At 37.3% G+C, this 23,387-nt stretch overlaps 1 long non-coding RNA gene and 1 pseudogene across 2 annotated transcripts in view; both read left to right on the forward strand.

Annotated features, from left to right (window-relative positions):
• The window catches only part of LOC147830027 (uncharacterized), a 52,135-nt gene that overhangs the window by 24,823 nt on the left and 3,925 nt on the right, over nucleotides 1-23,387 (forward strand). The window lies entirely within an intron of this gene.
• Nucleotides 15,364-15,483, forward strand: LOC147830028 (U2 spliceosomal RNA; annotated as a pseudogene).

Genomic DNA, 23,387 nt, shown 5'->3' on the forward strand with positions numbered 1-23,387 from the left:
GTACCTACTACATACAATTCCTCATCTAGTGACCAATTCATTTAATGACCTAGTCACAGGAACAGAACTTGGTAATTAACCCAGGTCTGTACCTGGATAACATGCTATAACTGCAATCACTACAGACTAGTAGTTCTAAACCTCAGACAATTTTATCCCCCATGAGACATTTGGCAGTGTCTAGAGACATTTTTGGTTATCACAACGTGGGGAGCATGAAGGTCATGCTACTACATCTAGTGAGTAAAGGTCAGGATGCTGCTAAACACCTTGCAAATTCCACGATGGCCCCACAACAAGTATACAGAGAAAAACGTCTGTATGAGAAATGTGCTCTAAAGTACTGTGTCAACTATTGCTCTTAAACTGATGAGTCAAGTAGACAAAGAAAAAATACATACATATATTCACACTCATACATATTCATATATATGAACCTGGACTTAATACAGAAATATAACTTTCTATCCCATGAAAGTTACATATTCTTTTTTGTATCTTACATATAAAATCCTTATGACTGTATTTAATCTAGATACTATGTTTTGATTTCTAACTTATTATAAATCAAACACAACTTTATACTAACTAGCACAAATCAGCTAAAAAATTTTCATTTCTTGAGCGTTACCAAATTTGGTCTTCTTAAGTAAGATAAAAAGCCCATCTAGATTTTTAAAGGAGAGAAGCCAATGAGAGACAGGTCCCTACTTCTTTAAGAACTGACACTGCAGAATCTATCAGAAGTCCAGAACTAGGACAGTGATGGAGGAATCCCTCAGACATTAACAGAGCTCGGCCAGAGAAGGAGAGGGGGAAGGAGAAAGACCAAGGGTGTGCCCTGGTCACAAATGGACCGCTACAATTAGGACAGATGCAACAATTAGGAGAGAGATCACCATTCTATTTCAAGGTCATCTGATACCCAAACATTAAGTGTTCTCTCTGCAACCAGACAGGCACTACAGCAGGTCTTCCTGGTTCCTGAAGATGCCATTTATCTTTCTTTAAAAAAATTATTTATTTTTCAAAAAAATTTTTATTTATTTTTCTTCCTACATGTTTGCAGTACATAATGATCACATTCACTGTGGAGGATGTGTACAGTACATAACACAGCTTAACTCTTTTTTTTGTCCCCTTCCCCTCCCCATATACAAAATCTCTATTTCCGTATTTTTCCGTTTGCAAGAACTTTGCCTTTTAACTCTGTGACATTAAGACCTTATTCTATATTGCCTTGGAGAAGCCTTTACAGGGAGGTGTTTCAGCAGTACTTTGCTTGCATATATTTGTGTGAGCCATCTCATATGCGCCATCTAAAACTTAAAAAATAAATAAGAAGCCAGGCGTGATGGCGCATGCCTGGGATCCCAGCACTCGGGAGCCTGAGGCAGGAGGATAGCTTCGAGTTTGAGCCCATCATGGGCTACATGGTGAGCCCAAGGCCAGCCTGACCTACAAAGGGAGACACTGCCTCGACATAAATAAATATAAATAAATAAATAAATGGTGTGGTGGGGGCAGGGAGAAAGAGTGAGTGGATCCTGTACTTAGGAGAAAGTAAAAGAATGAGCTTTCTTTTATCCCTGAAATCCAAATGACACATTCCAGACCTCAGCATCCAATGAATTTTTCCATTCTCTAAATACGAATGGTCACCAGAGCGAGAGGTGAGAGGTAAGAGGCTAACGACAGCACTTGATGTATTTTGCTGTTTAGCTGGGAGTGTTTTGTCCATTGGTCTAACAGTGTTGCCGCATCGGTGCAAATGCCCACAGTCTCAGAACTGAGTTCAGGCCAGAAGCATGTTATCCTGTTTAATTACTACCCAGGACCCTTACACAACGTTGTTTTGTATAACTTTTCCCTGCTTAGATATCCGTGTCACTTTAAGTGCTGTTTCATTTCTATTCCCGTAAATAGTTAATGCATTGCCTTTAGAGAATAAATTTATATTATTGTCTAGTTTATTCTATTTACTTTGAAAGAATCTTGATTAAAATATTTTTACCAAAACTATAGTAGCAAAATTTCAAATTCTTAGGCCGGGGATTTAGCTCAGAGGTTCTGCTGCCTGCCTTGCAAGCACAAGGTCCCAAGTTTGATCCACAGTACCACAAAAAAAAAAAAAAAAAAAATTCAAATTATTTCAAAATATTTTATTCTCTCCCTGTTTGTAGCTCTGCTCCATTAGCCCAAAAGGATTCAAGTTTGAGTTCAAATTCTTTTCAGGAAGATGCTTCCACCAGCCCTTACTGACAGAAGAGCCCTTCTAGCCACTTCCAAAAACTGGTCACCTCCCCAGCAAAGAGAAGGTAACCACAGCGAGGAAGAAATAGGAATATGGAGTAAAGTGACTGTTTGCAGTAGGCTGAGAGCAAAAACAGACACAAGGCAAAATCAAAATTATTTGTTGAAAGTTTACCCATAAATATGTACAATTATTACTCATGATTTTTTAAAGTACACTTTACAATGAGGATCAGAAGTTCTTTTATCTAACTCACTGAGAGCCAAGAGGGCTTTTATAAAATCATGTTGAATTATTCTGAGAGGAAAAAAAATCCACTCTGTACAATTCTTCTCAGATTAAGTTTACAGCCAATTTAGAGTTAAACTAAAAATGTTTGACTTGACCTTTATTTGATTCAGCACCTAAATAGACTGAACATTTGTTACTCGTTACTTAAGAAATATCAGAGCATAGGAATTTCAGATATATTAAAAAAGGAAAAGCAATATACTTCCTCTAATTTGGAGTATATCTTTTGCTTTCTCAATACCAATAGAACACATTTATTTTTGCCTACTGTTCTAAAGGCTAACTTCCACCTAGCTTTAAAAGTTTTACCTTAGTGTTAATTTCTGAAGGAGTTAAAATTAACTACAAATGTAAGTATTATTTTTGTCATAAACATAAGCAGTCTTAGTTAATTTTGTGTTGCTATAACAAAATGCCTAAGGGTAGATAATTTGAAAGAGGTTTGTTTGGTTCATGACTTTGACTTCTGGAGGCTATAAAGTCCAAACAAAATGGCGCAGACCTCCTGACAAGGGCCTCCCTTGCTGCATTACAGCACAGCAGAAAAGCAAAAGGAGAACAGGCCATATGCCAAAGGACCAATCAAGTGAGGTGACCTTGCTTTACAACAACACACTTTTGTAAGAACTAATCCACTTACTCAGATCTGACTCATGCTCATGAGACAGCAATAATCCATCTGTGAATATGGAGCACCCATAACCTAGTTACCTCCCACTAGGACACACCATGCTGGTGACCAAAACTTTGCACATAAAACTTTCAGAAACAAACTATAGAAATAGTAAAATCAAATACACAGCATTTCATTCTCTAATTACACATTAACAGGAACATTGATTCTAAGGTTATTTCACATTCAGTTTGTTGTCACTGACCTGTTTTCTGCAAAAACCTCAGACTTTTCTCTGTCTGAAACTCTCCATCCTAAGATGGAACACAACAACTTTTACAAACTATTGAACTGCACCAGGACCAATCACACTGTTAAATGACTTGGGAAAATAATAAGAACAAAATGCTTAACCTGTCAGCTCCTCTGATATTTTGGGTCTCCGGGCAATAGAAGGCACAACAAGGAAAGAACATGTCTAAAGAGTAAATTGTGTAAGTCTAAGTGACAATGGTCTATTGCACAAGCCCAAGGGATAGGGATACTCTCTCTGCCAATCAGCTGCACAGTGTGCTATGTATAGGAAATGCCTTTTTCCAGAATGTAAGTGAAAATTTAATTAGATTTGTTCTCAGCATTGCCTATAGTTTTTCTCTTGTGCTGTGGTTTCTTTTAAAACTAATCTTTCTTAATACAATCCCTTGGTTCATATTAAATTGTAGACTTAAACCCAATAGCAGCTATATTGCTTTATAAACTGGGCTAGGAGTGGGTATGGAATGCTTGCTTGCTTCACTAAATAATCTAAAAACTGTGTTTTTTGACTATTGCCTTTGAGCCCTGAAGAATGTATTGTAAATGGGCATCTCTTTTTTTACTTTAACTGTTTTCAAACAGAAAAAGAAAGTATAAAACCAATTTTTGTATTTTTATGTTTGATGTAAGAACAATGAATACACAAAATGATAGAATACTTACAAATATATAAAGAAAAGAAAAATTATCCTCATTGTCCAAGCATAACAACTGATTTTAATTTGTATAGTTTCCATTTTCTTGTCCAGTTAGTTTTAGTGTAATATAAATACAAGTTTATATTCTGCTTTTATAATTTAAAAATCATTTAAAAATTCACACAAATGTCCACAAATAAAAATTCTACTTCTTGTAGAACAGTGACTTTACGTCTCTACTAGACAGTTTGGTTCCTCCTGTGGTTTTGCTATTATCAATGGGGTGCCAAGTCATATTTTCATGCTTACAGAATAGGAATTTTTAAAATTTTTATTAGTACATGCTTGTAATACATAATGATTGCATTCATCATGGAGAGGTGGTACATGTACATAACAGGAATGTTTACCAGATAAGTTTTTCTCAGGATTGTCATTCCAGTGTGTGTGTGTGTGTGTATGTTTCTATGTCTGTGTGTACCTTTGTTCCATCCTTCAATTCTACAGTTTCCTCCATCACCAGAAAAACCTCTAAAGGTCTCAACTAGGTTCCAGTCAGACAACTTAGGGACAGAGTTGTTCAAATCTAATGATGACTATCAGAGATTTCAGAGTCATGAAGACTAAATTAGGGTAAGAGCTGCCTCTGGTAGGCATTTAAGACAAAACATCTTGATGGGCAACTAAGCTGGTGTGTAAGCTTTGGAGGCCCAATACTGATCAATGCTATATATCTGGGCAAAGTAAGACATTTCAAAAACATGTCTTGATCGTTTGTCCCCAGCATATCAGGAAGACATAAAAAGGAGTGAAGCTCAAGTAGGAAGTAGAACATAGGTCTGTATTAAAGCTTCGAGGTAGATGGGCACATATATAAAACTTTCTTCAGACATTATGACACACTGAGAATCAGCTCCTCTCTGTGACCTAAACAGCCCTGGGTTGGTCTCTGCCAGAGTCAAAGACCAGGTTGTGTTTGTTCCGCTGTTTAGCTTGTTTAAGTGATTTATGCTAGGGAAGCTACAAACAACAGAATTTATCTCATATTACTTCAGTTCATTTAATCCTCATAACTACCTACTGAGGCATTGTGATATCTATTTATCTACATTCACCACTTGGACAATAAATCTGTATTCCTTCTGAAGAAAGGAAGAAAAGAAAAACTCATGTTAATTCCTACTGCTAATGCCAGGGAACTGCAAATAATCCACCAAACAAAGCCAGAGAGACTAATACTTTTTCTAGATAAATAGGGTGTGACCTGACCGGATCTGTGTCTTGCAAAGATGAGCTGGATGTACCATGGGATAGAATAGAGGGTTGAGAGTTTATAGACAATGGTCAACAAACTTATCCTCTGCTCTGTCCTCTCTGCTCAAGTCTATTTTCTTAGCATACACCAATTCCAAGCCACTTGTATCACCCATCTGAATCTTAACATATCAAAACCACAAGCTTGTCATTATCTCAGGAAATCATTTCCCCCTTGGACTTCCTTATTTACATCAATGGAAACATACATCACTCTCTTAGTCATGAAATCACTTTTGCCTCTTATTTCTTCCTTGTTTCATCCTCCCTCTCACTCTCTCATCAAAACCTGTCTCTTCTTTCATGCTCAGAGAATTTATGGCAACTCCTACCACTCCCTGAACTTCTCTAACACAAATCTGAAGCAGTGCTGCTTCTAAACAGTTCCTCTGAGAGTCAGAGGAAGCTATTGAGAGAACTCCAAAAAAGACCAAAGCTCACAACCTAGCCTTGCCCTTTCCACACCCACCTCCTTTGCTTACTTGGCTCTGTTTTCCTAAATGTTTATTTTAACTGACTCTACAAGAGCACCATGGGACAAAAGGAAAGAAAAAAGAAAGACAAAAATTCCCCAGTCAATGAAATTGACTGGAAATAAATTGATCCAGGTTGTTTCTATCTGAAGCACATACATTCTCCTGTCCGTGCTTTTGCTCATAACTACTGAGTATTTACAGTGTATTCAGCATTGTTCCAAGTTCTTTACATATTGACTTTTTTAATCCTCATAAAACCCATACGAGGAAACTACTACTATTATTCTTATTTTACAAATGAGAAAACCAAGGAGCCAGGAGGTGAAACATTGCCTATAACTACACAGATGCTACCTGGCAAAACCGAAATCTAAGCTAGAAATCTTCAGTCCAACTCCAGATCTCGGTGCTCAACTACCTTGTTACGCTAGCTCCTGAGGTTGGTCTGACTTTGCTCCCGCCCTTCCTATAACCTGCCCTGGGCCCCAGTCTCAACCACTTGTGGGTTCTCTTCTCCACCTGCCCCCACTTCAATATTTCATGAAGAACTGATCTCTCTCTCTCTCTCTCTCTCTCTCTCTCTCTCTCTCTCTCTCTCTCTCTCTCTCTCTCTCTCTCTCTCATATCCCCTGAACTCTCATAGCAGTTTATCTCATATAGTCCTTATTCCTTAACTCACTCATGTATGTCAAACCAGGATATTTCTCCAGGTACATTTAGGTATTCACAAAAAATGTACCAGACCACTCACAGTTTACTGCCTGTCACCTCACTCGGCAAAGAACTGAAGCCCCAGGCAGCCCCTTCGGATCCCTGGACCTTGATTTCCTCATTTCCTCGGGGGTTCCTGCTCAGGCACCAGGCAGCTGGAGAGAAGGAGCAATTCCTTGATCCATTCATTCATTTGTTCCATAGATCCCAGGGCCTTACTAGGTACCACCTGCCACTCTGGCCCTGGGGATACATGTGTGATCACAACAGGAAGAAAATGCTGCCTTAAGAGCTTTAATTTAGCAGAGATAATAACTATAGTAATAAGTCAATGCCATGGTATGTTAGAAGAAATGAGTGCTATGGAGAGTGGTAAAGCAGAGAAGGGAATAGAAATGCTGGGAGGGGGCTGGGATTTGAAGGGAGTAGCCAGGGTGGGCCTCTGGGAGAGAGATGCTTGCACAAGACTGGCAGGAAGCGGGGCTGAGGGTGGGGGAGGAGCTAGCTAGCCCTGCAGGTATAGTTCAGGAAAAAGCAAGAGGCAATACCAGTTTCTCAGAGGGAGCCTCTGAGGTTTAGAGGAGCTGTGGGACACAGGAGAGAGCTGTTATACCCTCACTGGACTTGTAAGAAGTACTACTCCGAGTTAACTGAGCAGTCACTGTGCAGTGTTGAGCACAGAAGTGACAAGATCGGACTTACGTCTTAAAAGGCTGACTGCCATGCAGCAATGCAACGCCACTTAACAGGGATGGTAGTGAGGATAAGATCAGTCTGCCCAGGTGCTGGGTTTTTTTCCAGCCATGGCCAGCTGTAAACATTTAGGTAAAAGTAAGTGGAGGTTCAGATTCATTAAGATGGTAGGTACAAAGAACAGAGAGGGGTAAGGAGATGGAGGGTGTAAGATCCTGCAGAGTACTTGCAGAATGTGACCCAGATCTCAAAGAGGGATGAGAATAGGGCAACAGTTCTTCCACCTTATATTTAGATTCTTTTTCCCCGTCTTTGACCAGACAAGAAACTTGATTGAGAGAGGATGTCTACTATATGTCACAGAACAGTACTCAGAATACCTATCTCTCCAATGACTACATTTTGCTGAAGGATAATAGATGCATTTATCTGTAGATATTTAATTTCCCCTACAACACTGCAAATTTTAAAGCAAAAAGCACTAGGTCTCATTCATCTGTTTCCTCCAAACTGGAGGGCTCAGCACTGGCTACAATGGAATCTCCCAGGGAGGTTTTAAAGCTGTGATATCTGGGTCCACCTCTCCAGCCTGGAGATAAAAGGCCTGATTTCTGGACAATTAAGAAACCCAAGTGATTCTGATGGACACTAAAGTTGAAAGTGTCTAGTACAGATTACAAATGCAGTGCCTTGCATAGTGAAAATATCTGATAAGTAATTATTGGAGAAGGTTAATTAAAGCAGACAACTTCTAGACCACCTTCTACACTCGGATTTCTCAAAAAGTCACCCTGGATATTGACTTCTGTAAAATTAAGCCTCTTGTACTTCTAGTTTCAACTTTTATCTCCAAATTTCCTGTATTTCCTTCATTATCTAAGCAGTGCCCCTCCTATTTTGGCCCATGTACTGGTTTATCTACCTTTCTTTTTTTTTTTTTTTGAACAAGGGATTGAGCTCAGGACCTTGCACTTTTGAGGCAGGTGACGGCACCACTGAGCTAAATCCCTGGCCCTAGATTATCTAAAGAACTTGAGAAAATATTGCAATTTCTAGGGCTCCCCATGTTTCTGGTATGATCACTGAAAGGTCCAAAAGTCTTCATTGTCATAAAATCCTCTTTCTAATCCTAATACAGGAGGTGGGCTGAACTGTCAGTCTAAGAAATAAAACCCAAGCACCTTCTCCCGCTCATCAAATTCCTCCACAAGTGTTACTCTATGATTTATAATTTCTTTTTTAAATTTCTGAATAATTCCAACCTAAATCTGCTACTACAGGAAATTAATCCACTAGTCTTCATAATGCCTTCTTCCTCCTACTTTTATTCATACTGTGCCTTCATATTACCAAATTCTCCATCCCTCTGTACCTATCCCAAAAAAGCATGTTTTCCTGGACCTGGCTCAAAGCCTACTATGTACTTCCTCCATAAAGCACAGTCCAGTAATATAACCCATCTCTGCCTAACTAAAGCACCACTTGTTAATATAATTACTGCCTTTGCTTTAACTTGTTATGAAATTATGTGCTGTTTGTCTAAGAAAACTATTAGCTCCTGTAAGATAAGGATTTAATCCTAACTCCCTGGGACAATGAATGGATGAAGTTGTCTACAGAATGTACAAAATTCTCCTCAGCACTTCCTCAAGACTTTTCCTTATTGTCACAACTTAATTATCATAACATGGTTTCAAAGATCTTTTAGGAAAGACACAGCTGTTATAAAATGAAACAATGAAAATAAAGCTTTGTTGTGTTTTGTTTGTTGTGTCTAATGCTTCACCTGCTATTGCTACTATTAATAAAGTACCACAGATAAGCTAACATACCATAGCTATTATAATAAAATTATTTTAAAAAGCAAATGTGCTTTATTCTACCTGTGGTTCTATATCTTTTTGTTTAATAATCTCCTTAAGAAGTAATAATCATCTTACATATTTTATTTCCAATATGGCTAATTATACTTTCTGTTTCCTATAGTCCAGATAATTTTAATATTTCTCATTTCTGATTCTTTGAAAATATCAAAAGAATTTTAATAGATTTTATTGACCTAATTGTTCCTTGATGTTCCCATGTATTTAGGGGCTTAGCAAGATTTATAAATATCTAACTTCTTAGTTGAAAGCAAATTGAAAATTGAAAGCAGAAATACCCAATTTAAAAGCTTTTAGTATTATAAAGGGGAAAACATACTACACATCACTATATACCAAGGAACAGCTAGGAACCAAGTCTTTGCTTTAAGGATTTATTTTTATCACATTAAAGGCTAACATGCACAAGATGTTACACAGATTTCTTTCCAGTTTTTTTTTTCAGATTGTGTACTTGCAATCCATTATGCAATAATACCTAAAAACCTTGAGAGAATGGGAATTAGATTTTTCTTGTTTAGTGTTTTAACTTGTCTCCACTCCGCAGAGGTTGTTACAAGGAAAGAGAAGGTGACGAGGGACTGTGATTATCCAGAGGGCCAGCTACTTGCATTTTATAGGCAACCAATTACAAATTGGTCCATCAGTTACTGGACTGAAAATATTTGTATATTTGTGTGAAATTTGAAAGCATAATATTATATGTAAATTGAGAAATCTGGAGTCTAAGCATTGCCAATTAATTACATAGCAAAGAAAATTTTGTATGTGTGCATGCATCTGTATATATATGTGTGTATATATGCATATGAATGTGTGTATGTGAGAGAGTATGCATATGTGTTTATATTGGTATATATGAATTTGTGTATATATGTGCATGTGCATATATTCTATACATGTATGTGTGGACAAAGTATATGTGTGTGAATGCATATTTTTTGTTCATATAAGTTTTATGTGTATGTATGAGTATGCATATGTGTAATATGTCCTTATGTGTGCATGTTTGTGCTTGTAGGTGTGTATGTGTGTGTGTGTGTTTGCATGTTTAATCATGAGTCAGGAGTGCTATCTTAATATGTATGAGAGTGCAATGATGATATGTATGAGAGAATTTTGATTCTTTTGTGTTCATTTAAGCATGTTTTTATTTGCTAGTATGTGGTCTACTTTGGAGAAAGTTCCATGTGTGGCTTAGAAGAATGTGTTTCCTGTTGTTGTGTAGAACATAAGTCCATTTCTTTGATGGTATGGGTGAACTCTGATATTTGTTGATATTTTGTCTAGTTGATCTATCTGTAACAATGGATTATTGACGACATCTTCTGCTATAACAGTATTGATGGTTATCTGATCTTTTATGTCCAGTAGTGTTTGTTTTATGAAGTTGGGTGTACTGGTGTTTGGTGCATATATATTTAAAATGGTTATCTCTTCCTAAGTGTTACCTAAAAAATATGTAAAACATTCTGTACCTCTTCTGGTCAATTTTGGCTTAAAGTCCACTTTGTCTGAAAATAGGATAACTATTTCTGTTTGTTTTGGGGTGCCTGTTGCATGAAAAATTATTTTCCATCCTTTAATTTTTAACCTATGCATTTCTTTTTGGGTTAAATATGTGCTTTTTGTGAGGCAGGCAGTGGAACCACTGAGCTAAACTCCCAGCCCTTTTACATGTGCTTCTTGTTACAGCATATTCTTGGGTTTGTTTTTGGACCCAATCTGCTAATATGGGCTTTTGACTGGGCAGTTGAGACCATTCACTTCAAATATTACTGAAAGGTAATGATTTATTTCTGTCATTGTATTATTTTCCTGTGACTAATTCCTCTTTTTTTTTCTTCCATTAGACTTTCTGGCATTGTTGGCTTCATTGTCTCTTTCTAGGATATCCTTGGGAAATTTTGTTGTGCGTGTTTGTTAGCTATGAATTTCTTAAGGTGCTCTTTGTCATGAAAAGACCTTGTTTTTCCATCAATTTTGACAGTTTTGTAGGATATACTGGTCTGGATTGGAAGTTCTTTTCTTTGGGGGCCTAAAACACTGTATTGCAAGCTTTTCTGGTTTATAAAGTTTGTATTGGGAAGTTCACTGTAATGCTAATGGATGTACCATTATAAGTGATTGCTGCTTTTTTCTAACAGCTTTTAATATTCTGTCCTTGTGTTGAACTTCCAGAATTTTGATTATGTTGTGTCGTCATTTGGGGACTTAGATGCCTTATTTATCTGTATGCTAAATTCTTTCCCCATATTTGGAAAGTTTTCTGCTATCATTTCTGTAAACACATTTTATTATGTAATTCATGCTTTCAATTAACCTTAGATTAGTATTCTTTGCATTATCCAGCAGCTGTTGGATACATTTTCCATGTTCTTTTATTTTTAAAGAATCTATGACTTTATGGTCATCTACATCAGCCCCATCTTTTAGTTCTCACACTTCTGTTGTCCATACCTTCAATAGAATGTTTTATCTCCTGGATTTCTGTTGATACTTTTCATGGACTCTAATTCTTTGCTAAACTATTCATTCATGATTTCTATCACTTTGTTTAGCTCAGCTACCTTTTCATTAAAGTCCTTGTAAGCTTGCTGATTGTTTTGTTTATAAAGTCCATGATCTGTTTAGTTATATCATTTTTGAGCTCACTAATCATGTTACTGATCTTTTTTTGTCCCCTCTGTTATCATTTAACATAATTTAGCTGTTTTGGCTTTGTATTTTCCCCTCATTGATGCCCCATAGATCAGCTTCCAGGGAGTTGGAAGTTTTTAGAGGCATTTTGTTGGCTTGTCTTCTCATGTTTCTATTGTTTTGCCTGTGTGTGTGTGTGTGTGTGTGTGTGTGTGCACGCACATGCATGCATGCTGAGGCTTGTGGGTTCATTATAGTGTTTATTGTTAGTATGGAGATCTCTTTAGCTAGTATCTGCTTTCCAGTGATGAATTCTGGGCATGGTTAACTATAGGCCTTTGCTTCTATCCCAACATTTGACCAGCTTCATTAATTTGGGAAAAGGAGGGTACAGTATAATTGGCCCAGAACTTGGTTCTCTGAAAATGAACTGCAGTATTGTTGACACAAAGATAAACCAAATAATAGCATACAGTACAAATCAATTAATAGCAACAACTATGCCATCCTGCCAATAGCAGCAAAATCAGCAACAACAAAAGAGTCAAAGACCAACTGGATATTGACATACCAGAGGAACCAATAAAAGCTGCCACTGTACCACCCTTAACAATAGAAAAAGAGACCTGTAATTAATATTGATATTTTGACATAAATATCTACTAATTGCAACAAATATACTACCATTAACCATAGACGAAGGGATGGAGAAGGGAGAAATCAAAGAATTTGAAAAATAAAGAAAAGCAATATGAGGAGGAGAGAAAAGTGAGATAAAGGATCCTTTTAAAGGAGAAAAATTAAAAGAATTATATAAAAGTAACAGAAAAAAACAAACAAGATAAAGAAAAAACAGAAAACCAAACAAAGGGAAAAAAAATCCTAAACTCCCCAAAAAGCCAATGAAGGACAAAAATGAGTAAAAAAAATAATTCCTCCATGTTTTTGATTGAGTGGCTTCTTTCCAGGTTCTGCAATATTGGAATCTACCAGATGTGGGGGGAGGGGAGTATAGTGAGTCTCTACTAAGTCCAACTTTGTTTCCACACTCATTTTTTTTGTGTGAATACTGAATCCTGCCCCACTTTTCCTGTTGGGTGAGGTCATTCAATGTTATCCACCCTAGAGCTAAAGTACCTCCAGCCACTTTCAGTTTCTGTGTCCCTCTGTGTGCCCCAAGTCACACGTTTCTGCTCACAACCAGTTTGAGAATCAGAACAGTTGTCTCATTATTTTTTCACCCTGCATTTGTAAAATCAGCAATATTTGTGGGGGCCCATCTCCTTCAGAAGGCTATTGTGAGAAGCTAATTGATAGCAATGCCTCTTTTTCCACTATGATTGCTCAGTTTGCATAGTTTTGTGGTACTTATCTGGGCAAACTTCAAAATAATTTAAATATATCTGTCCAGTCCACTTGAGTATTGGAGCTGATAACACTTCAAAAGGAGTATAACAAATTTCATAACCTTGTTCTTTTGTCCCACATGGAAACATCAAATTCCATAATGAAGAATCAGTCCAGCTCACTCTTCTGAGCACGGAGGCTATTGGCAGAAAAGGATTTCTGTGAATGGAGTAGAAGAGAAAGAAAGAAAAAGAACTTATGTGTGACAGACACTGATTAGTCATCCCTCATTCCTTTTTCCTTGCTCATTTCACAGATTCTGAACACGCAAAATATCACTCTTCCAGCCACATTTGTGGCCCTGAAAGGCCATATGACTTCTGCTGAAATAGATGTAAGTTTGAAGGACTTCCAGGAAAGGCTTTGATTCTTGGGAGGGAAAGAAATAGACATGTGAGAAGAGCTTTATCCTGCCACCCAGGCAAAGCCTTCTTCTGCACTTGTACAAACCCATGTAAGACTTGCTGTCTAAAAATGTGACAACCTTGAAGCATCACACCTAAGGACAAAAACAAAATATACTACAGATGCTGAAGTGGAAGGAAATAAAGAGCAAGCAACATTCATAACATTGGGCTAGGGATTTAGCTCAGTGGTTCTGCCGCCTGCCTTGCAACCAGAAGGACCCAAGTTCAATCCCCAGTACCAAAGCAAACAAACAAACAAAAAAACCATTCATAATATTAAGTACTAACCAATTCAGTAATACTTGCCTCTTAATATCTTATTAGGTATACAATAAATGTTCATTAATAGATTAGTTGTTCTATCCAGCTCTGGTATCCTATAATCTAAAAGAACATATACTAGCACAGAGAAGGAGTGAGACCTACAAAAATAATAGGGTTCTACAAATGTGTAACACCAAAAAAAAAAAAAAATCTCAAGAACAATGCAAACATAATACCCAAATTAATAAATAGCCAGTCTAAAACAGCATGTTAGTCTTTGGCATTCTACTGGTCAACTTTTTTGTTGTTGTTGCTGTTAGACATGGTCTCACTATGAAATTCAGGCTAGCCTTGAACTCACTATGTAGCCCAGGCTAACCTCAAACTTCTGGCAATCTTTTGTTAGCCTCCCAAGTGTTGGGATTACAGGCATTCACCCGCAAGCCAGGCCCTCCGGGTCAGTTTTAAATAAATGCAACACTCTGGAAGAAATTTCAAAATTTTCCTTTCATTGAGAATGTGCTTACTTATCCTACAGGCATAATTACAAAGAACGAGGAAACCATTGGAAGTTTCCTGTATTTACTTAGAAAAGTTGCCTCTGGAAAGATTAACAATTTCATTGCATTTTTAATAATTAATCTTTGCAATATCCTGATGGGGAGATGATGGAAGGATAAAGGATGATTACTGCCACTTCAGAAGGGAAAAGAGAAAAAGAACAGAAAGTTAAAAGATTACCTATGAGCCATAGTTAAAAAGCAGCCCCAACCAGACAGCCAAAAACCTGCAGAGGTAAAACTACAGATAATTGAAATCCCCAGCCATCCTAAATCCCTCAGGCCCTCTCTCTCGATGACTCAGCATATCCACTGAGTCACTCAATGCCTGGTACCTCCCAGAAACTGGACCGAGATATCCTGAAAAGAGAGCACAGATTACAAAGGCAAATCAAACCAACTTAATCAAATCATTGCAACTAAGACAACCTATGGACTTTTTTAAACTAAAACATTTAGAATAAAAAGACCAAAAGGGAGAAAAATATAAAGGAAGCACCAGCACAAAAAATTATATGAGAATGCTTCAAAGTCAAAGATATTTTCAAGCAATGTCTACAAAGTAAACAAAAATGGAGTAACTAGAAGTAGCAGAGAACAAAGAAATATTTTATAAATATATTAAATATTGTTTGAGAGTTAACAGATTAAGTCAGCATTTTAGTTTAATAAAATAAAGCATGCTGCAATTCTTTCAAAATATTGTGAAGTGTCTGGAAGTAGGTCTACACAAACCACAGCGCCTTTTTGACATACATAACTCTGCCTGGGTCATCATACCTTTGCCTTGCTGCACACTATGAGATTAGTTCAAGCTCAGTGATCAAGTTTATGTAGGAGTGAAAAGAATCCACCAACCTCAAAGAGCTCTCACCTCATTTTAGAATTAATTTATCTATCGCTTCTCGGCCTTTTGGCTAAGATCAAGTGTAGAATTAATTTATCTGAGGTTTCTTGAATGGAAGTCTGGCCCAGAGTAAATACCAAAAAGTATTTTTATTATTAAAAGAACCAAATGATATAATTAACAGATACTTAGAACATATGAATATATGTATGAATTTAATATTAACATTTAGCAGAGTTAAAGAACTGGTAATACTTTCAAACATTAAGAGTATCTCAATAGATGGTAAAAATTGCAAAATATAAAACTCATATTCTCTGGCACAGTGTAATAGATAACCAATATTTTTTAAATGGTAGAATTTAAATCATCTACCACCACTGAATAAAACTTTTTGTTCTATGGGAGTAAGAGGCTGGTTGATTATTAGTGGTACTATCTTTTCTGTCATGAAAACATGAGGAATGTTCTCTTTTTAAAGCTGACAGGTGGTATTAAAGTCCTTGAGGTCTAGATTTCGCTCTAGAAAAAAATTAACTTTGTTTTATGAAACATATTAGGGAAATAGGTTTTGTTCTGAGGATAAGAAAAGGACATGGCCACTGCTGCTAGATTGTTGGATTCCACAGGACCATAGGTTAGGCACAGCTGCTGGCACAGGACCTTCACTGCATGCTGGCTCCTCGATTCCCAGTAAAGAACTAAACTCTGCAGCTTTACGAAACTCCAAGGCCAAATTTGATATTGAGGGTGAAGAAGTCACATCAAAAGCTGCCATGTAATAAAATATAGTTATAGTCATTTGTCGTTAGGTAACACTGCCCTAAAACTTCAAATCATTGATTTACAGCAAAAACCATATTACTATATCCCATGATTTTATAGCTCTAGAATTTGGGTAGGGATCAGCAAGATTGTTCTTCTGTTCTACTGTGATAGCCAACCTGACTCCATCTTGAGCCTCAACATCAACTTGTACCTGTGCCTGGACAAAGTGCTTGTTCTTGGACAAAGCACCTAAAACCCCCACATCCTGCTTGGCAGTAAACTTGCTGCAGTTGCAGGATGTTTTGTAGCTCACCTAGAGTGTGAAACTTCCTTGTGCCCCCCCTACTCCCACTAACCTGGCATGGTTCTGCTTCTGTAAGACTCCACTTGCTCTCCCCTGAACTCTCCCCAACTTAAAGCATGATTTAAAAGTAGAAATCAAACCATTTCCCATTGCTGAAAGAACTTTCCGGGCACTAGCCCTCCTGGGCCACCGGCTTTAATAAACAGACTCAAATCTGGCACAGAGTGTGGCGCATCTCCATTGTTCCAACTCACTTGTCCACAACACTACACAGGGTTGGCCAAAATAACTCAGTGGTTCTCAGTAAGCAGATGGCCTGAAGGGACCCATGATAGCATTACGAAAGCACAATAAAGCCTTTGAGCATACATTCCTGGGCAAGGAGAGCTAAAGAACAAGGTTAATGGGATCTGTTAGGTGGGACATCTACATGTGGCCTCTTCAGCATAGTATTCTCACAGTAGCTAGACACTGATGTGATGGATCACATACAAGACTGAAGCAGCTTAGCCTTTTATAATCTAACACCCAAAATAACCTACTGTCACTTCTAGGTTTATTGGTCAAAGCACACTCATCAGCCATCCCAGATAAACAGAAAAGGCACCTACACTACCTCTCAACAGAGGGAACTTTGAACACTTTACAGCCATAATTTTAAACCACTAAAGTTATACTGGCAGAGACTTAAGACTCTAGGAGCATGCAAAATGCTCTGAAGATCAAGGACCTGTCCCCAGTTTCATGGACTGCATAAACCACCAGCATTCATGTGCAGTATACCTTAATGGGAAGTGAGCTGTGCTGGTTTTCATTTTATATATTTAACACATCAAGAAAGTATCCATCAGAGCTGGGGGTTTAGCTCAGTGGTGCCGCCGCCTGCCTTGCAAGAGAAAGGTCCCAAGCTCGATCTCCAGTACCAAAACAACAACAACAAAAAGAAAGTGCCCATCAATTCTTATCTTACTAAAGTTTTAAATTTCTTATCCAGTTAAAATAACTATTCATAGAAAAAGTAAAACAGTTCCACACAGGGCTTGAGTAAAATATCTCTTCCTAGTTATATTAGTTTTCTAGTTCTCTTCAGCAGCACATTTACTAAAATATATTAGTTTTCTACTGTTTACTGTAACAAAAACCACCTACTTAGTGGTTCCAAAAAATAAGTATTTTCTCACAGTTTTGTAGATGACAAGTCCAGCACAGGCCTGGTAGAATTAAAATCTACTTGTCTGAAGGACAGTGTTCCTTTCTGCAGGCTTTAAGGGAATAATTTGTTTTCTTGCTCATCTAGGTTGTTCGCAGAATTTAGTTCTTTTAGGTTATGTCCTGAAGTCCCCATTTCCTTGATAAATATCATTTGTAACCTCTAGAGGCCACCACATTCCTTGGCTCATGGCTACTTCCTTGTCTCCAAAGCCAGCAATGGCAGATTGGGCACCTCCCAAACTTCCCATCTCCCTCACCTCTCTCAGACTATAGCCAGGAAAGTAGTGTGCTGTTGACAGTTCATGTGATTAGAATGGATACATTTATATAGCCTAGGATAATTTCCCACCTCAAGATCCATAATTTCATCACACCTGAACACTTCATTTGCCATGCTCCACCAATTGCCTTTAAATTCTAAACAGGGAAAAACTACTTCCTTAGAAGTAGTTAAAACACACACACACACACACACACACACACACACACACAAAAGAAGAAAACTAAACCACTTTTTAAGACAGTCAACAAACTAAACCATCAAATATCATTACTAGGAAAATTTGTGTTTAGGATTAAAACTCTAAGTAGGACCTAGGGACAAAAAATATAAACTACATGATACATTCTTGTCGTATTTGCCAACTGAAAGCTTTAAAAATTACAGTTTCAATAAGTAAATTACATTCATATTTTTCCCATAATCAAAGACATAGATCAAAGTTTGGCTTCAAAATTTGATTTCTTTCTTAAAAAGCATTCCCAGGAGAAAAAAGGTCAATGCCTGGGCCAATCAAGAGATCAACTCAGAAAATGATCAAAGCCATGGGAAAAAAATCAATTTGCAAATTATTTTGGGTTGTACAAGCATATTTCCTGAGAGTCACAAGGTCCCAGTAGAGCAAAGTACTGATGTATATTTCTGCCTCCTGCCTTACCATATTTTTTTCCATTAAAATTGCTTCATTTAGAAATCCATAAGAAAGAATGTCACTGTACCAGAAGAAAAAAAAGAGGCCATGGATTTTAAACTGTAATAGAATAGTTTCAGCAACTTAAATTTTCTTTTACCTGTAATCTATTTGTAAGGTAAATGTGGAAGGCATATTTTTGGAATCGAGTTTTTCACCGAAAAATTCAAATATTGTTTTGTTTTGTTTTGTTTTTGACACAGGGTCTCACTTTCTAGTTCAGGCTGGCCTTGAACTGACTATGTATCCCAGGCTGGCCTCAAAATCATAACAATCCTCCTGCCTCAGCCTCCTGAGTGCTGCAATTAGAGGTGTATGCCACCACACCAGGATCAAATCTTGTTTTTTAAAAGAGAATTTTATTAGATCATGAAATACCATATACAAGTGTGACACAGAGCTAGTAGAATGCCATTTCTGGAGAAAGAAAGCAAACTAGGTTTCAGTCAGAAGACTCTTGGATTTAAGAGTGGCAGGAGCAGAACAAAAACAAATTACCTGCAGTAAGAATTTCCATTCCTGAATTGATCCTTCTGTTTAGATAATGACTGAGGGGAAAGTTCTCTTGGTATGGATTGTGTTTGTCTATAATTTTAGATCACCAAAATATCTATTATAGAATCATATTCACCATGTATTATCATTACAACTAACATTTCACTAAATTGCAGAAATAAAAAGACTAGAACTACTAGACACATGAGGTAAGAGACTGTGTAAAGCTGGAGAAGAGGCCTCTCAGCTATCAGCTGAGATTTGAGCTAAGTTCCACCCACTGATGTTACCCTGCTCCTTGGCTATATGTCTGTCACCTCCGATCCATGCTGTATTTGGAATTGAGCCAAGTTCTATTCTGAGGTCTCTTCCCTCATTGCAATAGTTCCCAGAACAAAACCTGTTTTTCCCACTTGAAATAGTCTAAATGTTTGTGTTCCCCCAAAACACATATCGAACCCTTACTCCCCAGTATGACCTTATTTGGAAGTATAGCTTTTGGAAATTAGGGTTAGATGAGCCCATGAGGGCAGGGGTCTCACAATGGAACTAGATCCCTTATAATAAGAGACGCAGGTGTCCTCTCTCTGCATCCACTTGTCCCACATACATCCTTCCACACCGACCTGCACGCACCAAGGATAAACCATATGAAAACGCTTTGGAAAGGGGCCATCTTCACACCAAGGAGAGAGCCCTTACGTGAAACCAACCATGCTGGCACTTTGATCTTGGATTTTCAATCTCCAGAAATGTGAGAAATAGATGCCTGTTGTGTAAGCAGTGCCATTTGTGGTATTTTGTAATGACAGCCCTAACTGACTAAGGCAGATTTTCTTATCAATATCAGGTCTTGTGCCTCAGAGTCTGCCTCATTACAGAATTGGATGAGCAGTCTTATCTCTCCACACAAGACTTAATTTTATCTGAGGCAAGTTTTGATTTTTTTTTGAGGCTATACAAAGGGCTGTGGATGTAGCTCAGAAGTAGAGTGTCCCTGGATTTGAATATTGGTACATAAAAAACAATAAAATAAAAGCTTAAAGAAAGAATTCTAGGTGAAAACAATAGCAAGAGACTAAAGAACCAAAGAAACTTTATCAGTTGTGAAGTCCTGGTGAGACAGACATTGAAATTCAAGTAGACTCATCTTGGTAAACATTCAGACATTAAACTGAGACCCTAGAGTGGCTTTCCCCCAGGGTCAAGGGCTACACCATAACAGGGAAAAACTTAAATAGACCAGACAACATTAACGCCTACAATCAAGCTCTGAAAGAATCATGATAATTTGCCAATTATCTACCCATCTTCCAAAAGAAAACTTGACCCTCTTTGAAGGAAGGCAGTAACAGTTCAGAGTTTCCAAAAACTTTCAGGCACAATGTTCAGCATCTAATAAAATATTATCAGAATATTAAAAAAAAAAGAAGGACAAAGGATCCCAAAGCAGACAATAGAGAAAAAAGACAATAGAAATGGACCCAGATGGGAAATATCAGCTAAAAACTGGAAATGCTACAACCTCAAAGTACAATATCTGCAAAAAAAAATTTATTGTGTAGGCTTGATAGCAAATTTGAGACTGTAAATGTGGAGGTTGTCTACTTGTTGCCTGACCAATAGAAACTGTAAAATCTACAGAGCTGACAAAGAGGGTAAAAAATAAAGAGCCTCAGTAACATTTAGGAAAACAAACATGAGATTAATAGTCCTACATGGAGAGAACAAGAATAAAATACTTGAAGAAATAGAGACCAAAAATTCCCTAAAGTTGATGAAAAAAGCATAACTTACAAATCCAAGAACTACAACAGACCCCAAGCAAAGAGAACCATGCCCAGAAACATCATAATCAGATGAGAGAGAGAGAGCAAAAAACCTTAAAAATTTATAGGGGTGAAAGTATTACACATAACTTGCAGAGGAGCAACAATACAAATGGCATCTAACTTCTCATCATAAATGATGGAGTCCACAGACAAAGGTCCACTATCTAGAATGTATAAGGAACTTAAAAAAAAAGACCTCCCAAATTTCCGATCCAAAAATGGGGATCTGAAATGAACAGACATTTCTCAGACAAAGAAGTAGAAATAGCAAATAAACATATGAAAAAATGTTCAACATTACTGGTCATTCGAGAGATGCAAACGAAAACAACGCTGAGATTCCACCTCACTCCAGAAAGAATGGCTGCTATCATGAAATTAACGAATAACAAATGCTGGCAGGGCTGTGGGGAAAGAGGAACACTGCTCCATTGCTGGTGGGAGTGTAGACTGGTGCAACATCTGTGGAAATCAGTATGGAGATACCTCAAAGAACTAGGACTGGAAGTCCCATTTGACCCAGCTATTCCCCTGCTGGGGATCTTCCCCAAAGAATTAAAAGAATCATACCACAGTGATATATGTGCACCCATGTTCATAGCAGAACAATTTGTGATAGCTAAAACTTGGAAGCAGCTCAATTGCCCATCAACTGGAGACTGGATAAAGAAAATGTGGGGTTTTTTTTAATAAAATGGAGCCATAAAAAAGAGAAATTAGAGACATTTATAGCTAAATGGATGCATATTGAGGCAATACTCTTAAGTGAAATAAATAGGACACACATGTGTAAATACCGAATAGTTTCTCCAGTGTGAGAAACTGAAAGTGTAAATGAGGACTAAAAGGTATAATAGATAATGTGAAATAGGAAAGAAAGGGGTAAAGGGGAAGGGGAAGTGAGAGGGGTAGGGGAAAGGAAAGAAGGGAATGGAATTAATATGAGAAAATGGAAAAATGGAAACAAAGTCTTTGTAAATGGGGAGGACAGGGGAAGGGGGGAAATAAAAAGAGAGAAAAAAATAAAGGTGCAAATTTCCAATGATGAATGTCATTGTATTGTATACCTAAAATGTACCAATAAAATTAATTTTAAAAAAAGAAATGATGGCATCCAAAAGACAATGGAACACTTTTAAAGTGCTTACAAAGGACAAGAAAACTGACATAGACTCCTATATCTATTAAATGTGTCTTTCAAAGAGAAAAAGGTCATTCCTTTTAAAAGTGAGAGAATTTATTTGCTCTTAGATTTGCACTATAAAAAATCACTAAAATGTATTTTAAGTAATCTTTAGCTATTTTCAGTTTTGCCCCATTAATTCCCCAAACTGTCCAAGTTAATCCCAAATGCTGATAGGGTTTAGAACATCTATTCCAAGGCTTTTGACAAAAAGATTATTTCTGTTAATGATATTAAGCTAGGCATAATATAAATTGCTTCTTCCCAGTACAGAAATGAAAAGGGAAATTTTCCTGTAGATTTAACATAACGACTACAATCAAGCCCTATGAACACAGGTGGCTAATTTTCATACTTAGATGCAAGCAGAGAAGACAGAACATTGTATATATAGAGTGTAGCTAGAACTGTTCCTGAAAGGAAGTGCTTGCTCCCGGTGTGCTTATAACAAAATGATAGGAAGTAGAAGAGAACTGGCTGAGCAGAATACAGGAAAGTCAAAAGAAGATGTGTGGAGTCTTTGGTCTGCTGCAAATCGTAAAACTCTAGTTGCTGGTTTAAAAAAAAAGTCTCAGGCAGTTGACTAAATACATTACCAAAAAAGCAGATTTAGCACTTTTTCTTATGTGCCAATCATGTGGGGAAGTCCTTCTCTCAAGAATTACAACTAAATTTCACCAAAACTTGTTCTCTCATTTTTATATTAGGCAGTTTTCTTTTTAATTGAACCTTTGCAAAGCGATAAAGGGAAAGTAGTGTTCTCTTTCCTCATCAATAAAAGATTAATCCCATCAGCTAAGCTATCAGTCAAGCCTCCATAAATGGTCCCCTCTATCATTATCCATACTATGGATTTTTTTTAAGCTACAGAATGCACTAGTTCCCTGGAGGAGAAAATTGCAGGTGACTCACTTTTCCCTGATAATCACAGAAATAAATTATTTATTTAATATAAAACTAGAAGAAGAATAACATGGGGCTGGGGATTTAGCTCAGTGGTTTTGCCACCTGCTGCACAAGCGCAAGGACCTGAGTTCAATCCCTGGTACCAAAAAAAGAAAGAATAACAGTGAATGAGAGCTTTGATTTTGGAATCAGATTTGAGTTTGTAATCTGGCTCCATCATTTACCTTTTCAACCTTTGGGAGGTCCACTTCTGTTCCTCAGTTTCCTTATCTATAAAATAAGGGTGCCTGCCTTGCATAGGGTTTTTTTGAAGATGAGTTACCTATGTTAAGGGTTAGCATATACTGTATATCAAGAACAATTATGTGTGTGCCATTACTAAGAATTACTGCAAAATCCAGCT

The sequence above is a fragment of the Heterocephalus glaber genome, unplaced genomic scaffold, assembly GCF_053883595.1.
Source record: "Heterocephalus glaber isolate CG9 unplaced genomic scaffold, H.glaber_assembly_v1.0 deba00000331, whole genome shotgun sequence".
In the NCBI taxonomy this organism is placed as follows: Eukaryota; Metazoa; Chordata; class Mammalia; order Rodentia; family Bathyergidae; genus Heterocephalus; species Heterocephalus glaber.